At 43.4% G+C, this 13,932-nt stretch overlaps 1 protein-coding gene across 7 annotated transcripts in view; it reads left to right on the top strand.

Moving 5' to 3' along the window:
- FAT3 (FAT atypical cadherin 3) overlaps nt 1-13,932 on the top strand; it is a 399,748-nt gene that overhangs the window by 56,879 nt on the left and 328,937 nt on the right. For 5 of the 7 annotated variants that reach the window (XM_058019293.1, XM_058019290.1, XM_058019292.1 and 2 more), the window contains exon 1: nt 9,357-9,425. The exons of 1 other annotated variant lie outside the window; for it this stretch is intronic. The gene's annotated coding sequence lies outside the window, so the exon portion shown is untranslated. Of the gene's footprint in view, nt 1-8,837; nt 8,986-9,356; nt 9,426-13,932 lie in introns of those variants that run through there. One more of the 7 variants, XM_058019288.1, reaches the window with a different exon arrangement.

The raw sequence follows: 13,932 nt of genomic DNA, 5'->3' as shown, positions 1-13,932 counted from the left end.
CTAGCACAATGCATTTTATTTATTTAAAGGATTCTAAGTGCCTGTAGTGTCTAAGTGTTTGACAAACACATAAAAATACACAGAAGTCAAGCACTTAGCTGCCCCAAGAGGATGGGTTTCCCTCTGTGTCTGCCAGGAACATCCATAAACCCTATTATTCATGTACCACGTAGCTTAGTAACAATTAAACTGAAGCCTTTGCTTTCTATGTGGTGAACCCTGACCTGTTGTCTCCATCGTTTGCCACAACCTGAACCTCAAAGGATATGCTGTATTTTATCCCATTTTTCTTCTTCTGCCCTCATTTTTTTAATAGTGCTGGATATTATGGGCTGCAGTTCTGACTTTTGTCACATTTTCCCTTGGTTTACTGCCTTCAGATGGGGTGGGAGATTGCTCAGTGCAAGTGACATGGATGTCCTTTACTCTGACACTTCTATTCTGTGTAAAATACCAGAAGTTAAGGAGTTGTGAAGTCCTCATTTGGTCTGTAATAACAGTGTGTAAGCTAAAGACCCCAGCCTGAGTTTTGGAGTGGCGGTCATTGAGCCCTAGTCCAGTTGAATCACAGCACACATGGTGGAGATGGTGCTCCTCTGCCTTCTTCTCATTGAGTCTCTTGGCCTGGATGTCCAGCACTGCTCTTGACCTTTCTACTTGTTGAGGAAGGATGAGTTCAAAATGAGTTAGGAAAGTGGCAACCAGGGCAATGTAAATTTATTCACCCCTGCTCCTCCCCTCTTCCTCGTGTTGGTTTAGGGAGTTGAAGACAGGCTATGAAAATGGATGAAGCTGTGAATTTTCTTATCATGACAATACTGTAGAATCTAAAGAAAATGGATTATTCTGAGTTTTGTTTTTTCATCTTTGCTGGAGATAGTAAACCAAGAGTTTGGAGCTCCTCCTGAGGCAGGCTGAGGTTTGCCTTGAAAAGTAGACTGTGCCTGCTGAGTTACCGTCCTCCCTGCCTTTGGGATTTGAAGCCCATGTTGATGAATGCTGTTTAGTCCCAGAATTACCAGAGGGCTGATACATACCTATTATTGTGCCAGACTCGGAGTCACGTACATTGAAACTAAGTTGAAGGGGGAGACCTGAACCTTTATTATTTCATCTTTTTACTGGAGTGTTCTCTCTTCTACCAATCCACCAAGGTTAGACCATCCCAGCTCCCTTTTTCTTACAGGGTGCTGCAATTTTTTTATCTGCTCACTTCCAGCTCCCTCTGCCAGGACCTCTAGCCCTGAAACTGCTTTTGTAGATTATTCACAACCTTCAGGACTCATTCCCACAACTGGTGCTTGGCTTTGCTAAAGGCATCAGCCCTGAGAGTTTTAACCTTCAGCAACCATAGCAACCAGACTTGTATTCTTGGAAGAAGTAGTCCTGAGCACAAGGCACTTTAAAGACCCATGCACTTTGCTTCAAAAGATCTCCCCAAAACTGAGGGAAATTGTGACTTGATGACATTTAGGAAATAGGGCAGAACTTCTAGAACATTTGTTCTGAGAATGACAGAAACTGTCAAAATTGTAAGGCAATTACACTAATGCAACCTCTCTTAATAATGGGGACATCAGTGTGGCTGTGCTGGAAGCCTGTTGGAAATCGATGGTTTTTCAGAGTAATATCTCTGTTTCTCTTTCTTCCTCTCTAAATGGTAACCGAGACCTATATAGGCAAACCATAGAATATGAGGCATTTCTGGGGGGAGGGTGGGTAGGGGAAGAGGGGAAAGGAGTGGGGAAGAGCTTTGGAGAGAAGAGCATTACCAAACCAGTGGAGAACCATCAGAGGAAAAAATTGTCTTTTTACCTATTACTCTGGAACTAACATGCTTGAGCTCCAGCTTGACCTTCAGGGATGTCCATCAAATGGGAGGGTGAGCTCAGTAATCACCCCATCCTGGTGTGCCTGCAGATCCCCCACAAGTTGTATCTTTCCAGAACCTTCCCAGGAGACTCTCAGAGGAGGTGTCCACTTATAACAAGGAGTGGTTTTGACTACTCTGATGCAACGCATATCCCGAAAATATGCTGATGAAGGTTTTGACTGCTTGACCACAGTGACAGAGTGGTGGTGGTGGGATGTGCCAACACACTTTGAGTTCTCTTGAGCTGGCTTGCAAAAGGTGCTTAGAAAAGTTGCTGCTAAAATAAAACTGGAGAAGGAGTAGAGGATGCAAGCTTGCAGTGAGCGGGAGACAGATTCCTAGGCGTTTGCGATCTCTTGCCAAATTTATCCATCTCTTTTCCCACATTCTCTCTCCATTTCTGAGGAATGATGCTTAGCAGTTACTTTCTGTCTTCGAAGGTAATAGATGTGAGCATCTGTGATGTGACAGAGTTTTTCATTTGAACTGTTATTAGCATGTGTTGAAGACATATATTCAAGCAAAGTGACACTTAAAATATATTCTGTGTTCTATGCCAGTATCCTATAGGAAGGCCTGATGTATCAGTAACCAAAATTAGCAGTGGAGCCGTACTATCATGTAATCTTCTCAGTGAAATCACAGACCACTACATAGCAATTTTCTTAGGTACTTGTAATGGTCTTATGCATGCTTATTTTCCCTTCCCACTATCCCACGTAGCTGCTTCTTCGGTAGACTTTGGCTGGTGTGTCCTAACCATCACTGCAGGCTCTTTTGGCTCTGTTAAGATACAAGTCTCTCTCTGCTTTTGAGCCAGCTCTGTCCCTATGCTGCCAAGCCGTAGCAGTGGGGGAAGGTTTCCTTGCTGCAGAGAAGGAACCAAAGCTTGGTAACTCAGTCTGAATTGAGAGAAGGGACTGGAGGTGTTGTACAAAAAAAAACTGCTTGAGAAGAGCTCTGTCCTGTGTTCATGTTCAGAGTGAGCATGGAATAGGGATAGGGATGAGACATACATCATGGAACCCTAAACACCTGGTAAGATTGACTGCATGAAGCTGGCAGCAGCTTCAGTCCAGGCTGACTCAGTGGGGCGGGCAGATGCCCCAGGAGCTGTACTGCCCTACCTGTAGCTGCCTTAGGACCAACCAAGCACTTACAGCTGAATAGCATAAATTCCTTCCAATGTTATTTTTAATTCTGTTTTCATTCCACTTCATTCTAGAAGAAGCTCCATCTTCCCCAGTAAATTACAGATCTTTCTAATGATGCAGTCAGAAGCATGAGAAATGTGCCAGCTGCTTTAACCAAGCTTGCCTGAATGGCTGTGTCTGCCATGGAGCCTCAGTAATAGATGCTTTATCGTGGTATGATCAGTGGTCAGAGCTGCTTGGGCCCTGATTAGATTTATGTGGTCTGTGCTGATACTTGTAGCTTCACTGTCGTGAACAGCAATGCTGTTCAGTCATGTTTAAAGTTAGGTTAGTTTTGGTTCTCTGTGCTGCAGCCAGATTTTGGGTACAGTGTCATTTACCACCCTGCTCATGCAGAGCGAGAGCATCTCTGCTGGGAATGGTAAGAAATAACTATTGTGTTCTAAGTTTGTGTTCTGTCATATTTTTTGGGACCTTTCTCAGGAGGGTATGTTTTGCAGACCCACTGAATAAGGGCTTCAAAAATGTGAAAATTAGAACTAGTCAAGATTGCTTGGTCACTTGAAATAAAGTGCCTTTAGAGAGTTTTTTAGCATCATGAGGATAGAAACAGGAGTTCCCAGTTCCCAGTTCACCAAAGCACGGTTGGTTTGGCATAGAGTACAGTGAGCCCCTCGTGCCTAGCTGGGAAGTATGAACACAACTTCTGAAGAGTTGGGGCATGGGAGGGGTGCCGTGGGCACTGCAGCTCCCTGTGGGATTGTTGGACCTCTGTGGTGGATGCCGTTGGGGAGGTAATCACCCAGCCCCACAGACTGGCAGCTGCACATTACTGAAACCCAATTTTCAAATGGTAAATTGGCCTTTTATCTTTGGTACTTGCTACATAATGGTGCAGAGCATTAGTCAGCTGAACCTCACCATGGTTTACTGCCTGGTTGTAAATTGTAATTGGCTGACTAACCTTCTCTGATGTTAAGTGCCTTAAAAGGTTGTTTTTCCTTTGTTTTAGTTTAGGTTTAGTTTCTGGCTTTATGTCTTCTCACTGTTTATTCTGATAGTAAAATGTAATTAGAAATTAAAAAGAACAAAGCAAACCTCCAACCCTACTGATGTACATTAACATGAATCATCATCTCTTGAAAGTGTGTTTAATCCAGAGCTCTGCAACCTGATATACATCCCCTTCATTTGGTAAATATTTAAAATATCTGCAGACATTTTTTTACATTCTTGAGCAAAGACCGCATCACCACGTGTTCAGCCTTGTTTCTGTTTTTGAGTATTGATGTTACGAAGCTGAGGTGTGTTAAATATTTTCTCTTCTTTTGTAATTTCTAGTATCTATTGTACTATTATGAAAGCAGATACAAATAAAGAGAGAAAAGCCGACCAATTTATTTCCCTTTTAATAAATCAAAATGAGTATATTAGAAAGAAAGTGTAAGCAACTTTACATAGTGCCAAAGGCAGTAGTCTTTGAGAACAGTTGAATTGAGAGGTTTATATAATGAACAGAGTTGATGATGCCTGTAATAAAGTGGATTAGCTGTTAGAAATTCTGTTACACCATTTATCTTTACTTAGTTAATCTTCCATGCTTGCAATTTCAGTCATACATGCTTGGGGGTACCCAGATAGATTGTGGTCATCCAAAAAAAGGGCACATTTTGGTTGTCCAAAATGCTGGCACTTCCCAGTGTAGTTTCCAAAGGAGACAAGAGGAAAAAAATTCATAGCTTTTCCTCTGTATCACATAATATTGCCCCCTTAGCAGTCATTAGTTCCTGCTCGAAGGTACTAATGCCCCAGGAGCTGACTTCTTTGTCTTTTGGTAGCAACTCTTTCTTGTATCTTTCCATCTTGGACTTCTGCTAGGTATTCTTTACAGCAGTTGCCTTTCAAGTGAATAAAGCAAATTCTGAGCACAGTGCTTCTTCTTCCAAATAATTTTAGGCTAAACACGTCCTGTTCTGTGGATGCAGTTTGTGTGATTATCGGGGCCCCATGTCTGATGGTGGCAGCAGTGGTGGCTGTGTGTGGGGTGACGCTGGTCTGCAGGGGCTGTTCCTGTCAGGTGGGCTGTGCAGAGGCTGTCCAGCTGAACAGGGCAGCACAGGCAGCTCTCCAGGATCTCTGTGCATGGCAGATGCTTTTCAGAAGCCTCTTGCCTGGGTCAGGACCACAGCACATCCCTCTTTCCCTGCCTCCAGCAACAGAAGGGCTTGTTTTGTTGACAGCCAAGGACCAGGACCTTCACTGTGACATTCCATTAAGAGGACATTGACCAATAACTTGGTCTGATCCTGGCATACTGGCTTATTTTGAGAAATGTTCTCCATCCCTTTTTTTTCACTCAGAAGAGGTGTCCATTCACTGAATTCCTCACTGGCTTGAAATGTCCTACCAAACAGGGACTGTAATTCTTACTGTCCAACAATCATTAAATTATTTTCTAGCAAAATAGTGTGGATTTTTATTTGCAATAAAATTTGGTAGTGAATACAAATCAGAATTTTTAAGGAGCACAGGTGTTCCTGTAATACCATGAATAGTGCTGTGATTCAAACTTGAGTAGTCTAGAATGGTGGTGGTATTTTTTTAAGGAACAAAGCTTTACTTTAGAAATATGTCAAATTCAGTTGATTGTGTTTGAAAGAAGAACAGTCTTTGCAAGTAAGGGACTTGAAAAGCCTGGAATCAGTTTCCTGCCATTCTCCAACACATTTTGTATCTCCTTGGGGAGGCAATTTAGGCGTTCAGTCATCAAATCATCATCTCCAAAACCGGGATAATAAAGACATTCTTAGACCCTGGGAGTGTTGAGATGACAGACCAACTGACAGATCATTTGTGGGTTCCGAGAGCCCTTATGTGCCCCTCTGGGGCTGTGAACTTCAACCTGCCCCAAAATGCAGCTACCCACTGGGTCTCCATAGCCAGTGTAGATTCAGTGCATTATATCCTTACTAAAGTGGTTTTTTGTGTAAGCAATTTGATTGCCAGGGTGAGGGCATGTATGTGTTCATTCACTCTGATGTTGTCCCAAAGCAATTGCAAAGTGATTTGATCCCCTTGCTGAGAGAAGCATTTTGTCCAAGGCCACTTTCAGGGGCACTTTAGCCAATTAGCATTGCCCCCTTATTCAGGGTAGGGCACTGAAGTAGAAATGTCATTTTGCCAGCTCTGACTATCAGGTTGGTATTACCAGTGATCTCTGTATCACATTTCAAATCCAGTTTGCCATGCTGGATCAGTAACAACTGTGAAACTTGATGATCTACATAAATTCCTGTGATTTCCCGTGAAGATTTTTTATTTTCCTCTCTTTCAAATTGTCACCTGGTGTTGTCCTGCTTAGTGCCTGTTAATCAGGGGTACTTCTTCCCTGATTCCTTTTGCTCAAAAAAACCCATGTCAGCTAGAGGATACTTGTGAAGTGCAGCATCTTCACCACAAATACAGGTGCAAGTACATGAGCCTGGAATTACCATAGCTCAAGAAACCTGCCTTCATGTCTATAAGCAGTGTAGCTACACTTTTTTGAATCTTCCCATGTAAATAAACCTTTAATTTGTGATATTTCTTGGGATAGTTGACCACTTCTTGAGATTTCTGCATGCCCCACGTTTATCTAACTATGGAGGATGATACTTGGCATTGTAAAGAACTAGTAACAAATGGTGTGATACTTGGATCTACTGTTGTAGTCACTAACAGAAATTTGTCCTGCTGCTGGGTTTTTTTCCTCTTTTAGCTAGAGGGAGAATCATAACCTTAACAGTATTTAATTGGAGGCCTTTTGAGTTAATTAATTTAACTCTTCACTGCCTTTGATCGCATGGTTTTATGAGTATTTTTAATTGATCATATTTGTATGGAAATGTAATCTAACATTAATTTAACAAGATGGATTCAAATCAGTGGTCAATCCTGCTGCTCAATCAAGGATATTGCTCAGTGCTATTTTTTGGGTTTAATTTGAAGGTTATGGCCACCCCAGAAACAAAAAAGGAATAGCCGCTACTGGTGCTGAAATTCTATAATTGTAGGTAGTTTTCACTGATGGATACTCTCAGCTAGGAATTGTCCTGGCCACAGCAAATAAAAATGGCTTTATTCTCTTTCCACTGAGTTTTACAAATACAAATAGAAATATGGAAAGAGGACCACTTAACCTGTGAATTTCAGTCCAGCTGGATTTAAGCAAACCACCCATTTATTCTTAGATTAATGGCTTGCAGGCAGACTCTATCAGTTGTGGACTGTATTGTATTAATTTGCAACTGCAAGAGTTAATGCTAGTAATTGCTTTTCCTCTATAGAGAGAGCCTGTAGTAGGTTGTTTTTACATGGCAATCTGTGATTGATAGATCAGGGAAAACAGGACCAAAGAAGGTTACTGCCTCCCAACAACTTCCCTCTTCAAATTGAAATAATTTGCAATTTGTAGGATGCCTTGCCACACGTGCTTCAGGAATGAAGCAGTAAACACACTAGGCTGCATTCCCTTAAAGCAGTGAACCTCTTACTGCCTTTCTTTCACCAAACCAAACAAGTCGTGTTGTTGGGAGTCCATTGAAAACAAGTGTGCTGGCGAAACAGTCCCCAGACCCCTTCAGCAAACTTCCTGTACGGTCAGGCAGCGGACCTGATGAAAGAGCCTGTTTGTGAACCTTTGGATTCCTTCCATTGATTTGTAAATCCACTTTATTAAAGTACTGCCGAAGCTAGTGAAATGAGCAGCCAAGGGCTCCCATCAAGTTCCTAACAAAAATCTGATGCAGCTTGGATCACTGGTACTGGCACATGCTTTTGAAATTGGCTTTTTTTTTTTTTTTTTTTTTCCTGCTGCGTTGGATCGTTTCGAGACTGGGGGAGTAGAGACGTAGGAGGAAAAAATGCAGTCTCCATCAGCCACACATTATATGGCTGCTTTATTTTTCAATGCTGCTAAAAGTCCTCTTATTTAATATCGATCATACCAAGGAGCCAGCAAAGTACAGTGTTAATTGGGTCCACTGGAATTCTCGTCCCCTGGGAGAGAGAGCTTCCTAGGCAGGGAGGGCGGAGGGAGGGAGGGAGGGAGAGGAGGAGGGAGGCAGGCAGGGAGGAGGGGACCCACTGTGCGCCGCATAAAATGTAAGTGCACTAGACATCAAGGCTTCTGCTTGCATCGCTGGGAAGCAGTCGCGGCGGTTCCCACCCGCCCCCCTTTCAGAAATTAGCCAACTAATTTTGTTCTTTTTTTTTTTTTTTCTTTTTTCGAGTCTGGTAGTTGTTCTTGAATTAGCAGCTCCTTTCTTTTATTTTTCTTTGCTTTTTCTTCCCCCCTCCCCATTTGCGGAGGGCTTTTTTTTTTTTTTTTTATTTGAATTGTTTTCCTCTCCTTTCTGCAAAGCTGCAAAAGCTCTGCTTTGAAAACTGCTGCCCCAGAGTGCAGTTGCTTAGCTGTCCTGTCAGCATTGTTCTAATGCTCATTCCATATGTATGTCACATAGGAGCAGTACCCTCCTCCTCTCCCTTCCCCCCAACCATGCATTTGATTTTTTCCCCCTGAAGACCGATTTTTTTTTTTAATTTTTCCAAAGGAGCTTGCAAACAGGGAAATTCAAACTGAATGTCTCTGTGCTGTGGTTACTTATATAGCCAAGACCACATTTCTCTTAGAAAAAGTGTTTGCTCTGTTCCTTCTTTTCCCTACTCTCTCTTTTTCTTCCCTATAAGCACAAAGGCTTTAAAAACTAAGATCTATAGTTCCTTTTGCCTTTTTTTTTTTTTTTGCGTTACCGTGACAGCATGTATCTCTGTTGCTGAAGAATGAAGCAGGCAGGCTGGAGGTTTTTTATGTTCAGTGCTTTTGGGACCACTAAAAAGAAGTCTGCAGAGAAATACGTACAGCAGCTGTGCCAAGTGAGTTTCTCATGACTGTTATCTGTCACTTATTCTGACTAAAAGGTAAGGGGTTCTTTAGTATTTTTGTTGAAGTCTTTGTGCATTGTTTTTGTGGTGTCATTTGACATGTGCAACTCCGTGGCTCAGGAGGGAGGTGGGTTGTGAAGATTTTTGTGTTAAGGTATTATAGGTCACCCAAGCAAAGCTCTTTGCATCCAGAGGAGAAAAAAAGATCTTGTTTCTTGGAATTGTTTCCCTTTTCATCTCAAATGGTTTCTCCTGCTTAGCTTGCTACTGATTGAGACATAAAGCTGGGGCATTATCACTGCTGCTTATCTTTTCTGGTGCTCTTTCTCTACCTGGGGAGCTCACGCACCCGGTTGGTTTGTGTGTGTGTGCGCAGATGTGGGGCAAGGCATAGCCCTGGTGCATGGCAGACACTTGGCAACGTGCACCTTCTCCTCCCTGACTGTAACTAAATGTCTTCAAGCACCCCTCTCAAGGTAAGAATGCCTTAGTTCAGCACACTGCAGCTTATGCCTGTTTAAAATTATTACTTGGATTACAGTGCATACTGTGGAAAGTTATTAGTTTCCACAGAGACCAGTTTAATTGGGGGGTATGTGTGCAGCGGTTCTGTTTTGTGCTTTCCATACACTACTTGTGGGGGAGTATGAAATGTTATTTTCTTCTTAATTCTTGGGAAGGGTGAAGTTTACACTGTCTGTTAAGCATAGCAAATGAAGTTATAGCTGAAATCGATTAAAGCTGTGGAGAAGCATAGCCTTACAAGGCTCTTCAACTTAGCCTGAGAGTCAGAAGAAACTTTATTAAAATATTTTTTTGCTCTGCATTGTAATATGCAGTATTGTATGCAGGAAGGCATCTTCACCAAGAAGAATTAGCAGTGAATGATGCCTGGACTGGATCATTATGTCATTTATGTGTTAGAAACCTGTTTAATCCACAACCTTGGTGTGCACTGCTTTTTTGTGCGTGTGTGCTGGATGCATCTTTCAACAGCCTCTTAGTTCAAGAGGGCATTGTTTTATAAAATGTGTTAATGTTTTTTTGCTTTGCAGGCAGGCAGAAGTGCTCCGTGACTGTCCCCTTAGCTGTGACACAGCCTGTTATTTGGCATTTTGGAAAGGGCTGATTTTAGGGTTTGCTTTGCTTTCTTTCAGTTATTTGTGTTCTTACTTCTTAGCTGTTAGTTCTCTGCATGGAAAATATATCTTACGTGTGCTCATTTCTCATGCTTTGCAATCATAAGTGGCTGAGACAGTTGAGCAACCTGATTTAGTGGTGTCGCTTTACCAGGAACGTTGCATTGCTTATTTGAATAACCAGGAATGCCATAAAATATGCAATTACTTTGAAAACAGTCTAAAAATACAAAGTGTGAAGGAAGAGAGAAAGTCCTGTCTGCAGGAATTAATTTCTTTCTGTATTGTGGCTGTTTATAAACGTTGTTAGGTATTTTCTAACACATGCTTTGTGACTCTTATTTTCCCATTATTGTTGCATTATATCGGCATTGAGAAAACAGTCATTTAGATAACAGGTTTTCATTGATATCCTTTTTATAACATAGAAAGCAGTATAAGAAGCAGTAATAAGTTAAATTGGCATCTGCTAATTATGCTGAATACAGATTGTGAGCTCTTCAAGTCGTCCCTTGCCTTAATGCTGTTAGCATATTTTAGCACTGGCAACCAAAGGAAAGAAACTGGAATGTTCCTGCTTGGGGTTTTTTTTTAGGAAAAAAAAAAAGTGACTTGTGAGGAAGTGTGAAGTTAATGTTTCTGTGCTGGTTGTGAACAGAACATCATACACAGTTTGGTAGCACTTGGCAGAATTGTGATCCCTGAGAAACTGACCTGCTTGGTGATCACTAGAATGAAATTTGACCCTTGGAGACAAAACCATTGTTGTCTGATATAAAACTTAGTCTCAGGGCAGGAAAAGTTGGAGAGTTTTGTTGTCACCAAATACACGATTCTTTTGGATGCCTTAGAGAGACCATTAGAAATAGAACTCTTCTGAACTTAGTGGTGGTTCTTCACAATGTATGGCAGTTTGGCTCACCTCCTCTCCAAACTGGAAGTCTTGGGCTTCCGTGGGAGCAGGATTGCTGCGCTTCTGCCCAGCCGTGCCCAGCTGCGCTCTGTGCGTTCTCCCAGTGCAGCAGCAGTGCTGCTCTCGGGCCGTGGCACGGAGCGCGGTGCCAGCGGCGGTGCCAGCCCCGGACAGCGCACGGCTCCGTGCCGCCCGTGGCCGCGCCGGCGGGACCGCAGCGGCGGCGGGTCAGCCGCTAGAGGGGAGGCGAGAGCCGCTCATCCCGGTGCCTGGCACCGCCGGGAGCGCCGGGAGCCGCTTGGCCGCGGGTGCGCCCGGACAGAGCCGGCATCCCCTGGGTGCCGCCAGCGTCCAGCGCCGCTCGCTGGGGCGGAGAGTGCGCTGGGGCGGGTGCGCTTCTCACGGAGCATCCCGGTGCTGTGGCGGGTGGTGTCCTGAGACGGGTTTAGACGGAGCAGAAACGTGCCCAGGCTTTGTCTGAGCTGGAGTTCTGCCTGTGGAGCTGCCTCCGTGCACAGCTTCCCTCTCGCCGGGCTCCAGCCTGCAGAAAAGGATACTGAAGGGAGAGCTCATTGTGGTCTTCAGCATCCTCACGAGAGGAAGCAGAGGGGCAGGCACTGGTCTCTCCTCTCTGGTGACCAGTGACAGGAAACAAGGGAATGGCATGAAGCTGTGTTGGGCAGAGTTTAAGCTGGATATCAGGAAAAGATTCTTCACCCAGGGGGTGGTTGGGTGCTGGAACAGACCTGGTCACAGCACCAGCCTGACAGAGTTCAAGGAGCATTTGGACAGCACTCTCGGGCGTGTGGTCATATTCTTGGGGAGCTGTCCTATGCAGGGCCAGGAGTTAAACTTCAGTGATCCCTCTGGGTCCTTTCCAACTCAGGATATCCTGTGACTTTTACCAGTAATGATAATTTGGTACATGGATTAAACGACCAATGGTAAATCTTTCTTTAGAGAACTTGTAGGCACGGAGTTTGTGGTAATTGGGAGTGGGGCTGCAGCCGAGCCTGATCCCCAATGGGCTGCAGCTGAGCAGGGCAGGTGAGCAGCATTGAGGGTAATGAGACCTGGAGTGCCCAGGGCACTGAGCCTCATCCCCAGTGGGTGCAGCTGTGCAGGGCAGGTGAGCAGCATTGGAGGTAACAAGACCTGGTGCACTGGCCAGTCACGAAGGGAACAGAGGGCACACAGGTGCAATGCATGAACAGTCAGGGTATAAAAGGCTGGGCTAAAGAACAAGAAGGGCAGATGCTTGCAGCCTTCTGATGAGGTGTTGTGTTACTCTGTATGGGTTGAAGCTTCTGATATTGTGGTGATACTCTGTGCCTGGTGGCCCTCTTGGCTGTGCTGTGGCAAGAACTGGTAACTTGAACTTCAAGGACTGCCCTGTGTGCTGGGGATGGGCACAGTGGAAAGTGTCCTGTGTGGGGAGGTGCAGGGCTGAGAGGAGAGCTCCTAACCGGTGAGTGCTCCAGGTCAAGGTGAGGTTGCTTAGGGATAGATGGGCAGTGCAGGAACTGCATGCTTTGGATGGTGGTGTGAGTTATGACAGTGCTGTAAATCTTGTCTTCATATGAGCCTAATTTTGCTAAAAGTGGTGTCAGAGTCTTTTTAATAAGACATTATGATTTTGGCTTCAGTTTTGGGTTTTCTTGCTCTCTTATGTACATGTGTAAAATGCAAAGCATATTTAATGAGGGAATACTTCAAATGCTTCCAAATTAATTAAAAACAGTTCCACATCTGGAATAAATCCAGTACCTTTTATGGATGGCTTCAACTTCACGGTTTTTCCCTCTTGTGAGAAGCCTTGTGACTATTCCTGTGTGGATGCTTGTGAAAACTGGAGTAGCAGAATCCAGGCTTATTTTACAAAGGAGAGAGAACTGGAGCCCACAGAGATCAATAGAATCTTGGCCTTTATTCCAGCAGACTTTGATAAGACCTAATAATATTATATGATTATATGATAGGCCTGTGTATGGTTGAGTTTTCTCAGGGTACCTTGTCTTGAAGGTAACTGCAAATCTTAATTAAAATTTGTTGTTTTTTATGGTTCAACTGCTGTTTAAATTCACACAGGTTTCAGAGGGGCTTGAATTAGGCATCACAAACAAAAAATAGTGTTTTTATAAAAAGCTGTTTTTTTTTTTTTTTTTCCTTCTGCCTTCTCTGTCTGCAGAAGTAAAAAAAAAAAGAAAAGATGAGATTTTTCTCTGTGAGAATGTTGTGATTTAAACTGACACAACTAAGTGACCTAAAGATAGGCTTATTGCATAGATAAAAAATGCGGGGTTGGGTTGTTTGAACTGCATTAGCATCAGAATAAGAAATGGCAGGGCAAGTTGGCTGAGGTGCCCATGCAGAACTGGGGAGGGTTGTTCTTTGGAAAGCTTCTGAGCTGGGAATTCTTTTCTGAGCTATAAATAAATAAATCTGTGTCCTGAACAGTTAATGAATGCAGGAGTCTGGGCAACTTTAAGCTGTTTGGGATATTTAAGAAACCCACATGGTGCTTTTGTTAGTATTGTTGATTTCAATTTCCCCCCCTAATATTTCCCTTTTAAGGTTTTTGTTGTGTTGATTTTTATTTTTGTTACTTGCCTTATTTATGCTGAAAGATGCTGTTGATAATGTTTTTGCCAGCACTTTTCTGAAACTCCTACAGCAGTTCTGTTGTATGTTGCACCAAAATACTGCCCCTGAAACTTTTGATTCTTGAGCTACGGATGGAGATTGCAGAATTTTGTGCTTCGAGTACCTTGTCTTTGGAGTTGTGCTCTGGCTGCTTGTGCTGGATCCTCTGGGGATGCCAAGAAAATTTTATCTTTCAGGGATCGTACTGTGATTGCACATACAGCTTTTCCAGGGGAACTCAAGGTGTTTTGCAGACCAAAACTAATTAAACCTCATGGCATTCATGGC

The sequence above is a fragment of the Melospiza georgiana genome, chromosome 2 (assembly GCF_028018845.1).
Source record: "Melospiza georgiana isolate bMelGeo1 chromosome 2, bMelGeo1.pri, whole genome shotgun sequence".
NCBI lineage: Eukaryota > Metazoa > Chordata > Aves > Passeriformes > Passerellidae > Melospiza > Melospiza georgiana.
This window is presented reverse-complemented; position numbering and strand designations above follow the sequence as displayed.